Raw genomic sequence first — 11940 nt, 5'->3', positions numbered from 1 at the left:
ACCATGCCGCCGGTGGCATCTGAACCCTTGACCTGCGAATATCGCGTCTGCTGCTCTTACCATCTGAGCCACGGCAACGGCTGTCCAATCTGCTGCTTTCGTGGGTGTTTATGTTTTGCGTGTAAGCGAGCCTTGAGAGTGTACAACAGTGCCACCCTCGTCCATAGCGGTGGACGTAGCTCGTCCTGTAATACCGCAAGTGTGACGTAGAACGTCGTTTAACGGAGAGGGCGGAAACTGTGCGAGAGCTCTCTTATGCTACCTATGGCATCAAGACTGCCAGAACCGAGACCCCCTTTACACTATTAGCAGACAAGGCAAATGAAATGAGTGGCTCGTTTGACAAATATATTAAGGAAGCCAACAGTCACCGAAACCAAGGTGCATAGAGAAATGATTTCTATTTTATTTTATTTCTAATGCCAATCAATTGGTTATCAGAAAATTACTTATAAACGAGCAGAAAAAACAACCATGCCGCCGGTGGGATCCGAACCCACGACCTCCGAATATCACGTCCGCTGCTCCCACCAACTGAGCTACGGCGACGGCTGTCCAATCTGCTGCTTTCGTGTGTAGTTAGGTTTCGCGTATAAGCGAACCTTGAGAGTGTTCACCAGCGCCACCCTCGTCCATAGCGGTGGACGTAGCACGTCCTGTAATACCGCAAGTGTGATTAAGAACGTTATCTAAATGTGAGGGCAGAAACTGTGGGAGAGCCCATTTATGCTACCTTTGGCATCAAGACTGCCAGACCCCAGACCCCCGTTAAGCTATTAGAAGAGAAGGCAAATGAAATGAGGGGCTCGTTTGACAAACATATTAAGGAAGCCAACAGTCACCGAAACCAAGGTGCATAGGGGAATGCTTTCTTTTTTTAATTTCTAATGCCAATCAATTGGTTTAAAGAAAATTCTTATAAACCAGCAGAAAAAACAACCATGCCGCCGGTGGGATCCGAACCCACGACCTCCGAATATCGCGTCCGCTGCCCTTACCAACTGAGCTACGGAAACGGCGGTCCAATCTGCTGCTTTCTTGGGTGTTTATGTTTTGCGTGTAAGCGAACCTTGAGAGTGTTCACCAGCGCCACCCTCGTCCATAGCGGTGGACGTGGCACGTCCTGTAATACCGCAAGTGTGATGTAGAACGTCATCTAACGGCGAGGGCGGAAACTGTGCGAGAGCCCTCTTATGCTACCCATGGCATCAAGACTGCCAGAACCGAGACCCCCGATAAGCTATTAGCTGACAAGGCAAATGAAATGAGGGGCTTGTTCCACAAACATATTAAGAAAGCCAACAGTCATCGAAACCAAGGAGCATAAGGGAATGTTTTTTTTTGAATTTCTAATGGCAATCAATTGGTTTATTGAAAATTCTTATAAATCAGCAGAAAAAATAACCATGCCGCCGGTGGCATCTGAACCCTCGACCTGCGAATATCGCGTCTGCTGCTCTTACCATCTGAACTACGGCAACGGGTGTCCAATCTGCTGCTTTCGTGGGTGTTTATGTTTTTCGTGTAAGCGAACCTTGAGAGTGTTCACCAGCGCCACCCTCGTCCATAGCGGTGGACGTAGCACGTCCTGTAATACCGCGAGTGTGATTTAGAACGTTATCTAACGGCGAGGGCGGAAACTGTGCGAGAGCCCTCTTATGCTACGTATGGCATCAAGTCTGCCAGACCCGAGACCTCCGTTAAGCTATTAGTAGACAAGGCAAATGAAATGAGGGGCTCGTTTGACAAACATATTAAGGAAGCCAACAGTCACCGAAACCAAGGTGCATCGGGGAGTTTTTTATTTTTTTAATTTCTAATGCCAATGAGTTGGTTTAAAGAAAATTACTTATATGCGAGCAGAAAAAAACAACCATGCCGCCGGTGGGATCCGAACCCACGACATCCGAATACCGCGTCCGGTGCTCTTACCAACTGAGCTACGGCGACGGCTTCCAATCTGCTGCTTTCGTGGTATTTACATTATGCGTGTAAGCGAACCTTGAGAGTGTTCACCTGCGCCACCCTCGTCCATAGCGGTGGACGTAGCACGTCCTGTATTACCACAAGTGTGATGTAGAACGTCATCTAACGGCGAGGGCGGAAACTGTGCGAGAGCCCTCTCATGCTACCTATGGCATCAAGACTGCCAGAACCGAGACCCCCGTTAAGCTATTAGCAGACAAGGCAAATGAAATGAGGGGCTGGTTTAACAAACATATTAAGGAAGCCAACAGTCACCGAAACCAAGGTGCATAGGGAAATGGTTTCTATTTTTTTTATATTTCTAATGCCAATCAATTGGTGTAAGGAAAATTACATATAAACGAGCAGAAAAAAACAACCATGCCGCCGGTGGGATCCGTACCCACGAACTCCGAATATCACGTCCGCTGCTCTCACCAACTGAGCTACGGCGACGGCTGTCCAATCTGCTGCTTTCGTGGGTATTTACGTTTTGCGTGTAAGCGAACCTTGAGAGTGTTCACCAGCGCCACCCTCGTCCATAGCGGTGGACGTGGCACGTCCTGTAATACCGCAAGCGTGACGTAGAACGTCATCTATCAGCGAAGGCGGAAACTGTGCGAGAGCCCTCTTATGCTACCTATGGCATCAAGTCTGCGAGACCCGAGACCCCCGTTAAGCTATTAGTAGACAAGGCAAATGAAATGAGGGGCTCGTTTGACAAACATATTAAGGAAGCCAACAGTCACCGAAACCAAGGTGCATCGGGGAGCGTTTATTCTTTTAATTTCTAATGCCAATGAATTGGTTTAAAGAAAATTACTTATATGCGAGCAGAAAACCACAACCATGCCGCCGGTGGGATCCGAACCCACGACATCCGAATATCGCGTCCGGTGCTCTTACCAACTGAGCTACGGCGACGGCTTCCAATCTGCTGCTTTCGTTGGTATTTACGTTTTGCGTGTAAGCGAACCTTGAGAGTGTTCACCAGCGCCACCCTCGTCCATAGCGGTGGACGTAGCACGTCCTGTAATACCGCGAGTGTGATTTAGAACGTTATCTAACGGCGAGGGCGGAAACTGTGCGAGAGCCCTCTTATGCTACCTATGGCATCAAGTCTGCCAGACCCGAGACCTCCGTTAAGCTATTAGTAGACAAGGCAAATGAAATGAGGGGATCGTTTGACAAACATATTAAGGAAGCCAACAGTCACCGAAACCAAGGTGCATCGGGGAGTTTTTTATTTTTTTAATTTCTAATGTCAATGAGTTGGTTTAAAGAAAATTACTTATATGCGAGCAGAAAAAAACAACCATGCCGCCGGTGGGATCCGAACTCACGACATCCGAATATCGCGTCCGGTGCTCTTACCAACTGAGCTACGGCGACGGCTTCCAATCTGCTGCTTTCGTGGTATTTACATTTTGCGTGTAAGCGAACCTTGAGAGTGTTCACCTGCGCCCCCCTCGTCCATAGCGGTGGACGTAGCACGTCCTGTAATACCACAAGTGTGATGTAGAACGTCATCTAACGGCGAGGGCGGAAACTGTGCGAGAGCCCTCTCATGCTACCTATGCCATCAAGACTGCCAGAACCGAGACCCCCGATAAGCTATTAGCAGACAAGGCAAATGAAATGAGGGGCTTGTTCCACAAACATATTAAGAAAGCCAACAGTCATCGAAACCAAGGAGCATAAGGGAATTTTTTTTTTGAATTTCTAATGCCAATCAATTGGTTTATTGAAAATTCTTATAAACCAGCAGAAGAAATAACCATGCTGCCGGTGGCATCTGAACCCTCGATCTGCGAATATCGCGTCTGCTGCTCTTACCATCTGAGCTACGGCAACGGTTGTCCAATCTGCTGCTTTCGTGGGTATTTATGTTTTGCGTATAAGCAAGCCTTGAGAGTGTTCACCAGCGCCACCCTCGTCCATAGCGGTGGACGTGGCACGTCCTGTAATACCGCAAGCGTGACGTAGAACGTCATCTAACAGCGAAGGCGGAAACTGTGCGAGAGCCCTCTTATGCTACCTATGGCATCAAGTCTGCGAGACCCGAGACCCCCGTTAAGCTATTAGTAGACAAGGCAAATGAAATGAGGGGCTCGTGTGACAAACATATTAAGGAAGCCAACAGTCACCGAAACCAAGGTGCATCGGGGAGTTTTTTATTTTTTTAATTTCTAATGCCAATGAATTGGTTTAAAAAAAATTACTTATATGCGAGCAGAAAACCACAACCATGCCGCCGGTGGGATCCGAACCCACGACATCCGAATATCGCGTCCGGTGCTCTTACCAACTGAGCTACGGCGACGGCTTCCAATCTGCTGCTTTCGTTGGTATTTACGTTTTGCGTGTAAGCGAACCTTGAGAGTGTTCACCAGCGCCACCCTCGTCCATAGCGGTGGACGTAGCACGTCCTGTAATACCGCAAGTGTGATTTAGAACGTTATCTAAATGTGAGGGCAGAAACTGTGGGAGAGCCCATTTATGCTACCTTTGGCATCAAGACTGCCAGACCCGAGAACCCCGTTAAGCTATTAGAAGACAAGGCAAATGAAATGAGGGGCTCGTTTGACAAACATATTAAGGAAGCCGACAGTCACCGAAACCAAGGTGCATAGGGGAATGCTTTCTTTTTTTAATTTCTAATGCCAATCAATTGGTTTAAAGAAAATTATAAACGAGCAGAAAAAACAACCATGACGCCGGTGGGATCCGAACCCACGACCTCCGAATATCGCGTCCGCTGCTCTTACCAACTGAGCTACGGAAACGGCTGTCCAATCTGCTGCTTTCGTGGGTGTTTATGTTTTGCGTGTAAGCGAACCTTGAGAGTGTTCACCAGAGCCACGCTCGTCCATAACGGTGGACGTAGCACGTCCTGTTATACCGGGAGTTTGATTTAGAACGTTATCTAACGGCGAGGGCGGAAACTGTGCGAGAGCCCTCTTATGCTACCTATGGCATCAAGTCTGCCAGACCCGAGACCCCCGTTCAGCTATTAGCAGAAAAGGCAAATGAAATGAGGGGCTCGTTTGAAAAACATATTAAGGAAGCCAACAGTCACCGAAGCCAAGGTGCATCGGGGAGTTTTTTATTTTTTTAATTTCTAATGCCAATGAATTGGTTTAAAAAAATTACTTATATGCGAGCAGAAAAAAACAACCATGCCGCCGGTGGGATCCGAACCCACGACATCCGAATATCGCGTCCGGTGCTCTTACCAACTGAGCTACGGCGACGGCTGTCCAATCTGCTGCTTTCGTGGGTATTTAAGTTTTGCGTGTAAGCGAACCTTGAGAGTGTTCACCAGCGCCACCCTCGTCCATAGCGGTGGACGTAGCACGTCCTGTAATACCACAAGTGTGATGTAGAACGTCATCTAACGGCGAGGGCTGAAACTGTGCGAGAGCCCTCTTATGCTACCTATGGCATCAAGACTGCCAGAACCGAGACCCCCGATAGGCTATTAGCAGACAAGGAAAATGAAATGAGGGGCTTGTTCGACAAACATATTAAGAAAGCCAACAGTCATCGAAACCAAGGAGCATAAGGGAATGTTTTTTTTTGAGCTTCTAATGCCAATCAATTGGTTTATTGAAAATTCTTATAAACCAGCAGAAAAAATAACCATGCCGCCGGTGGCATCTGAACCCTTGACCTGCGAATATCGCGTCTGCTGCTCTTTCCATCTGAGCCACGGCAACGGTTGTCCAATCTGCTGCTTTCGTGGGTATTTATGTTTTGCGTGTAAGCGAACCTTGAGAGTGTTCACCAGCGCCACCCTTGTCCATAGCGGTGGACGTTGCACGTCCTGTAATACTGCAAGTGTGACGTATAACGTCATCTAACGGCGAGGGCGGAAACTGCGAGAGCCCTCTTATGCTACCTATTGCATCAAGACTGCCAGAACCGAGACCCCCGTTAAGCTATTAGCAGACAAGGCAAATGAAATGAGGGGCTCGTTTGATAAACATATTAAGGAAGCCAACAGTCACCGAAACCAAGGTGCATAGGGGAATGTTTTCTATTTTTTTAATTACTAATGCCAATCAATTGGTTTAAAGAAAATTTTTATAAACCAGAAGAAAAAACAACCATGCCGCCGGTGGGATCCGAACCCACGACCTCCGAATATCGCGTCGGCTGCTCTTACCAACTGAGCTACGGAAACGGCTGTCCAATCTGCTGCTTTCGTGGGTGTTTATGTTTTGCGTGCAAGCGAGCCTTGAGAGTGTTCACCAGCGCCACCCTCGTCCATAGCGGTGGACGTAGCTCGTCCTGTAATACCGCAAGTGTGACGTAGAACGTCATTTAACGGAGAGGGCGGAAACTGTGCGAGAGCCCTCCTATGCTACCTATGGCATCAAGACTGCCAGAACCGAGACCCCCGTTACACTATTAGCAGACGAGGCAAATGAAATGAGTGGCTCGTTTGACAAACATATTAAGGAAGCCAACAGTCACCGAAACCAAGGTGCATAGAGAAATGATTTCTATTTTATTATATTTCAAATGCCAATCAATTGGTTATAAGAAAATTACTTATAAACGAGCAGAAAAAACAACCATGCCGCCGGTGGGATCCGAACCCTAGACCTCCGAATATCACGTCCGCTGCTCCCACCAACTGAGCTACGGTGACGGCTGTCCAATCTGCTGCTTTCGTGTGTAGTTAGGTTTCGCGTATAAGCGAACCTTGAGAGTGTTCACCAGCGCCACCCTCGTCCATAGCGGTGGACGTAGCACGTCCTGTAATACCGCAAGTGTGATTTAGAACGTTATCTAAATGTGAGGGCAGAAACTGTGGGAGAGCCCATTTATGCTACCTTTGGCATCAAGACTGCCAGACCCGAGACCCCCGTTAAGCTATTAGAACACAAGGCAAATGAAATGAGGGGCTCGTTTGACAAACATATTAAGGAAGCCAACATTCACCGAAACCAAGGTGCATAGGGGAATGCTTTCTTTTTTTAATTTCTAATGCCAATCAATTGGTTTAAAGAAAATTCTTTTAAACCAGCAGAAAAAAAAACCATGCCGCCGGTGGGATCCGAACCCACGACCTCCGAATATCGCGTCCGCTGCTCTTACCAACTGAGCTACGGAAACGGCTGTCCAATCTGCTGCTTTCGTGGGTGTTTATGTTTTGCGTGTAAGCAAACCTTGAGAGTGTTCACCAGAGCCTCCCTCGTCCATAACGGTGGACGTAGCACGTCCTGTAATACCGCGAGTTTGATTTAGAACGTTATCTAACGGCGAGGGCGGAAACTGCGAGAGCCCTCTAATGCTACCTATGGCATCAAGTCTGCCAGACCCGAGACCCCCGTTCAACTATTAGCAGAAAAGGCAAATGAAATGAGGGGTTCGTTTGAAAAACATATTAAGGAAGCCAACAGTCACCGAAGCCAAGGTGCATTGGGGAGTTTTTTATTTTTTTAATTTCTAATGCCAATGAATTGGTTTAAAAAAATTACTTATATGCGAGCAGAAAAAAACAACCATGCCGCCGGTGGGATCCGAACCCACGACATCCGAATATCGCGTCCGGTGCTCTTACCAACTGAGCTACGGCGACGCCTGTCCAATCTGCTGCTTTCGTGGGTATTTACGTTTTGCGTGTAAGCGAACCTTGAGAGTGTTCACCAGCGCCACCCTCGTCCATAGCGGTGGACGTAGCACGTCCTGTAATACCACAAGTGTGATGTAGAACGTCATCTAAAGGCGAGGGCTGAAACTGTGCGAGAGCCCTCTTATGCAACCTATGGCATCAAGACTGCCAGAACCGAGACCCCCGATAGGCTATTAGCAGACAAGGAAAATGAAATGAGGGGCTTGTTCGACAAACAAATTAAGAAAGCCAACAGTCATCGAAACCAAGGAGTATAAGGGAATGTTTTTTTTTGAGCTTCTAATGCCAATCAATTGGTTTATTGAAAATTCTTATAAACCAGGAGAAAAAATAACCATGCCGCCGGTGGCATCTGAACCCTTGACCTGCGAATATCGCGTCTGCTGCTCTTTCCATCTGAGCCACGGCAACGGTTGTCCAATCTGCTGCTTTCGTCGGTATTTATGTTTTGCGTGTAAGCGAACCTTGAGAGTGTTCACCAGCGCCACCCTTGTCCATAGCGGTGGACGTAGCACGTCCTGTAATACCGCAAGTGTGATTTAGAACGTTATCTAAATATGAGGGCAGAAACTGTGGGAGAGCCCATTTATGCTACCTTTGGCATCAAGACTGCCAGACCCGAGACCCCCGTTAAGCTATTAGAAGACAAGGCAAATGAAATGAGGGGCTCGTTTGACAAACATATTAAGGAAGCCAACAGTCACCGAAACCAAGGTGCATAGGGGAATGCTTTCTTTTTTTAATTTCTAATGCCAATCAATTGGTTTAAAGAAAATTCTTATAAACCAGAAGAAAAAACAACCATGCCGCCGGTGGGATCCGAACCCACGACCTCCGAATATCGCGTCCGCTGCTCTTACCATCTGAGCTACGGAAACGGCTGTCCAATCTGCTGCTTTCGTGGGTGTTTATGTTTTGCGTGTAAGCGAACCTTGAGAGTGTTCACCAGAGCCACCCTCGTCCATAACGGTGGACGTAGCACGTCCTGTAATACCGCGAGTTTGATTTAGAACGTTATCTAACGGCGAGGGCGGAAACTGTGCGAGAACCCTCTTATGCTACCCATGGCATCAAGTCTGCCAGACCCGAGACACCCGTTCAGCTATTAGCAGAAAAGGCAAATGAAATGAGGGGCTCGTTTGACAAACATATTAAGGAAGCCAACAGTCACCGAAAGCAAGGTGCATCAGGGAGTTTTCCATTTTTTAAATTTCTAATGCCAATGGATTGGTTTAAAGAAAATTACTCATATGCGAGCAGAAAAAAACAACCATGCCGCAGGTGGGATCCGAGCCCACGACATCCGAATATCGCGTCCGGTGCTGTTACCAACTGAGCAACGGCGACGGCTGTCCAATCTGCTGCTTTCGTGGGTATTTACGTTTTGCGTGTAAGCGAACCTTGAGAGTGTTCACCAGCGCCTCCCTCGTCCATAGCGGTGGACGTAGCACGTCCTGTAATACCACAAGTGTGATGTAGAACGTCATCTAACGGCGAGGGCGTAAACTGTGCGAGAGCCCTCTTATGCTACCTATGGCATCAAGACTGCCAGAACCGAGACCCCCGATAGGCTATTAGCAGACAAGGAAAATGAAATGAGGGGCTTGTTCGACAAACATATTAAGAAAGCCAACAGTCATCGAAACCAAGGAGCATAAGGGAATGTTTTTTTTTGAGCTTCTAATGCCAATCAATTGGTTTAAAAAAATTTTTATAAACCAGAAGAAAAAACAACCATGCCGCCGGTGGGATCCGAACCCACGACCTCCGAATATCGCGTCCGCTGCTCTTACCAACTGAGCTACGGAAACGGCTGTCCAATCTGCTGCTTTCGTGGGTGTTTATGTTTTGCGTGTAAGCGAGCCTTGAGAGTGTTCACCAGCGCCACCCTCGTCCATAGCGGTGGACGTAGCTCGTCCTGTAATACCGCAAGTGTGACGTAGAACATCATCTAACGGCGAGGGCGGAAACTGTGCGAGAGCCCTCTTATGCTACCTATGGCATCAAGTCTGCCAGACCCGAGACCCCCGTTCAGCTATTAGCAGACAAGGCAAATGAAATGAGGGGCTCGTTTGACATAACTATTAAGGAAGCCAACAGTCACCGAAACCAAGGTGCATCGGGGAGTTTTCTATTTTTTTAATTTCTAATGCCAATGGATTGGTTTAAAAAATTTACTTATATGCGAGCAGAAAAAAACAACCATGCCGCCGGTGGGATCCGAACCCACGACATCCGAATATCGCGTCCGGTGCTCTTACCAACTGAGCTACGGCGACGCCTGTCCAATCTGCTGCTTTCGTGGGTATTTACGTTTTGCGTGTAAGCGAACCTTGAGAGTGTTCACCAGCGCCACCCTCGTCCATAGCGGTGGACGTAGCACGTCCTGTAATACCACAAGTGTGATGTAGAACGTCATCTAAAGGCGAGGGCTGAAACTGTGCGAGAGCCCTCTTATGCAACCTATGGCATCAAGACTGCCAGAACCGAGACCCCCGATAGGCTATTAGCAGACAAGGAAAATGAAATGAGGGGCTTGTTCGACAAACAAATTAAGAAAGCCAACAGTCATCGAAACCAAGGAGCATAAGGGAATGTTTTTTTTTGAGCTTCTAATGCCAATCAATTGGTTTATTGAAAATTCTTATAAACCAGCAGAAAAAATAACCATGCCGCCGGTGGCATCTGAACCCTTGACCTGCGAATATCGCGTCTGCTGCTCTTTCCATCTGAGCCACGGCAACGGTTGTCCAATCTGCTGCTTTCGTCGGTATTTATGTTTTGCGTGTAAGCGAACCTTGAGAGTGTTCACCAGCGCCACCCTTGTCCATAGCGGTGGACGTAGCACGTCCTGTAATACCGCAAGTGTGATTTAGAACGTTATCTAAATATGAGGGCAGAAACTGTGGGAGAGCCCATTTATGCTACCTTTGGCATCAAGACTGCCAGACCCGAGACCCCCGTTAAGCTATTAGAAGACAAGGCAAATGAAATGAGGGGCTCGTTTGACAAACATATTAAGGAAGCCAACAGTCACCGAAACCAAGGTGCATAGGGGAATGCTTTCTTTTTTTAATTTCTAATGCCAATCAATTGGTTTAAAGAAAATTCTTATAAACCAGAAGAAAAAACAACCATGCCGCCGGTGGGATCCGAACCCACGACCTCCGAATATCGCGTCCGCTGCTCTTACCATCTGAGCTACGGAAACGGCTGTCCAATCTGCTGCTTTCGTGGGTGTTTATGTTTTGCGTGTAAGCGAACCTTGAGAGTGTTCACCAGAGCCACCCTCGTCCATAACGGTGGACGTAGCACGTCCTGTAATACCGCGAGTTTGATTTAGAACGTTATCTAACGGCGAGGGCGGAAACTGTGCGAGAACCCTCTTATGCTACCCATGGCATCAAGTCTGCCAGACCCGAGACACCCGTTCAGCTATTAGCAGAAAAGGCAAATGAAATGAGGGGCTCGATTGACAAACATATTAAGGAAGCCAACAGTCACCGAAAGCAAGGTGCATCAGGGAGTTTTCCATTTTTTAAATTTCTAATGCCAATGGATTGGTTTAAAGAAAATTACTCATATGCGAGCAGAAAAAAACAACCATGCCGCAGGTGGGATCCGAGCCCACGACATCCGAATATCGCGTCCGGTGCTGTTACCAACTGAGCAACGGCGACGGCTGTCCAATCTGCTGCTTTCGTGGGTATTTACGTTTTGCGTGTAAGCGAACCTTGAGAGTGTTCACCAGCGCCTCCCTCGTCCATAGCGGTGGACGTAGCACGTCCTGTAATACCACAAGTGTGATGTAGAACGTCATCTAACGGCGAGGGCGTAAACTGTGCGAGAGCCCTCTTATGCTACCTATGGCATCAAGACTGCCAGAACCGAGACCCCCGATAGGCTATTAGCAGACAAGGAAAATGAAATGAGGGGCTTGTTCGACAAACATATTAAGAAAGCCAACAGTCATCGAAACCAAGGAGCATAAGGGAATGTTTTTTTTTGAGCTTCTAATGCCAATCAATTGGTTTAAAAAATTTTTATAAACCAGAAGAAAAAACAACCATGCCGCCGGTGGGATCCGAACCCACGACCTCCGAATATCGCGTCCGCTGCTCTTACCAACTGAGCTACGGAAACGGCTGTCCAATCTGCTGCTTTCGTGGGTGTTTATGTTTTGCGTGTAAGCGAGCCTTGAGAGTGTTCACCAGCGCCACCCTCGTCCATAGCGGTGGACGTAGCTCGTCCTGTAATACCGCAAGTGTGACGTAGAACGTCATCTATCGGCGAGGGCGGAAACTGCGAGAGCCCTCTTATACTACCTATAG

General features: G+C 47.7%; 1 non-coding gene across 1 annotated transcript; it reads right to left on the bottom strand.

Moving 5' to 3' along the window:
- Positions 1–1876: 1876 nt before the first annotated feature.
- Positions 1877–1950, bottom strand: TRNAP-CGG (transfer RNA proline (anticodon CGG)). The gene has a single exon. It is a non-coding gene; the product is annotated as a tRNA-Pro (tRNA).
- Between the last annotated feature and the right edge of the window lie 9990 nt (positions 1951–11940).

Source organism: Amblyomma americanum, chromosome 1, assembly GCF_052857255.1.
Source record: "Amblyomma americanum isolate KBUSLIRL-KWMA chromosome 1, ASM5285725v1, whole genome shotgun sequence".
Lineage (NCBI taxonomy): Eukaryota > Metazoa > Arthropoda > Arachnida > Ixodida > Ixodidae > Amblyomma > Amblyomma americanum.
This window is presented reverse-complemented; position numbering and strand designations above follow the sequence as displayed.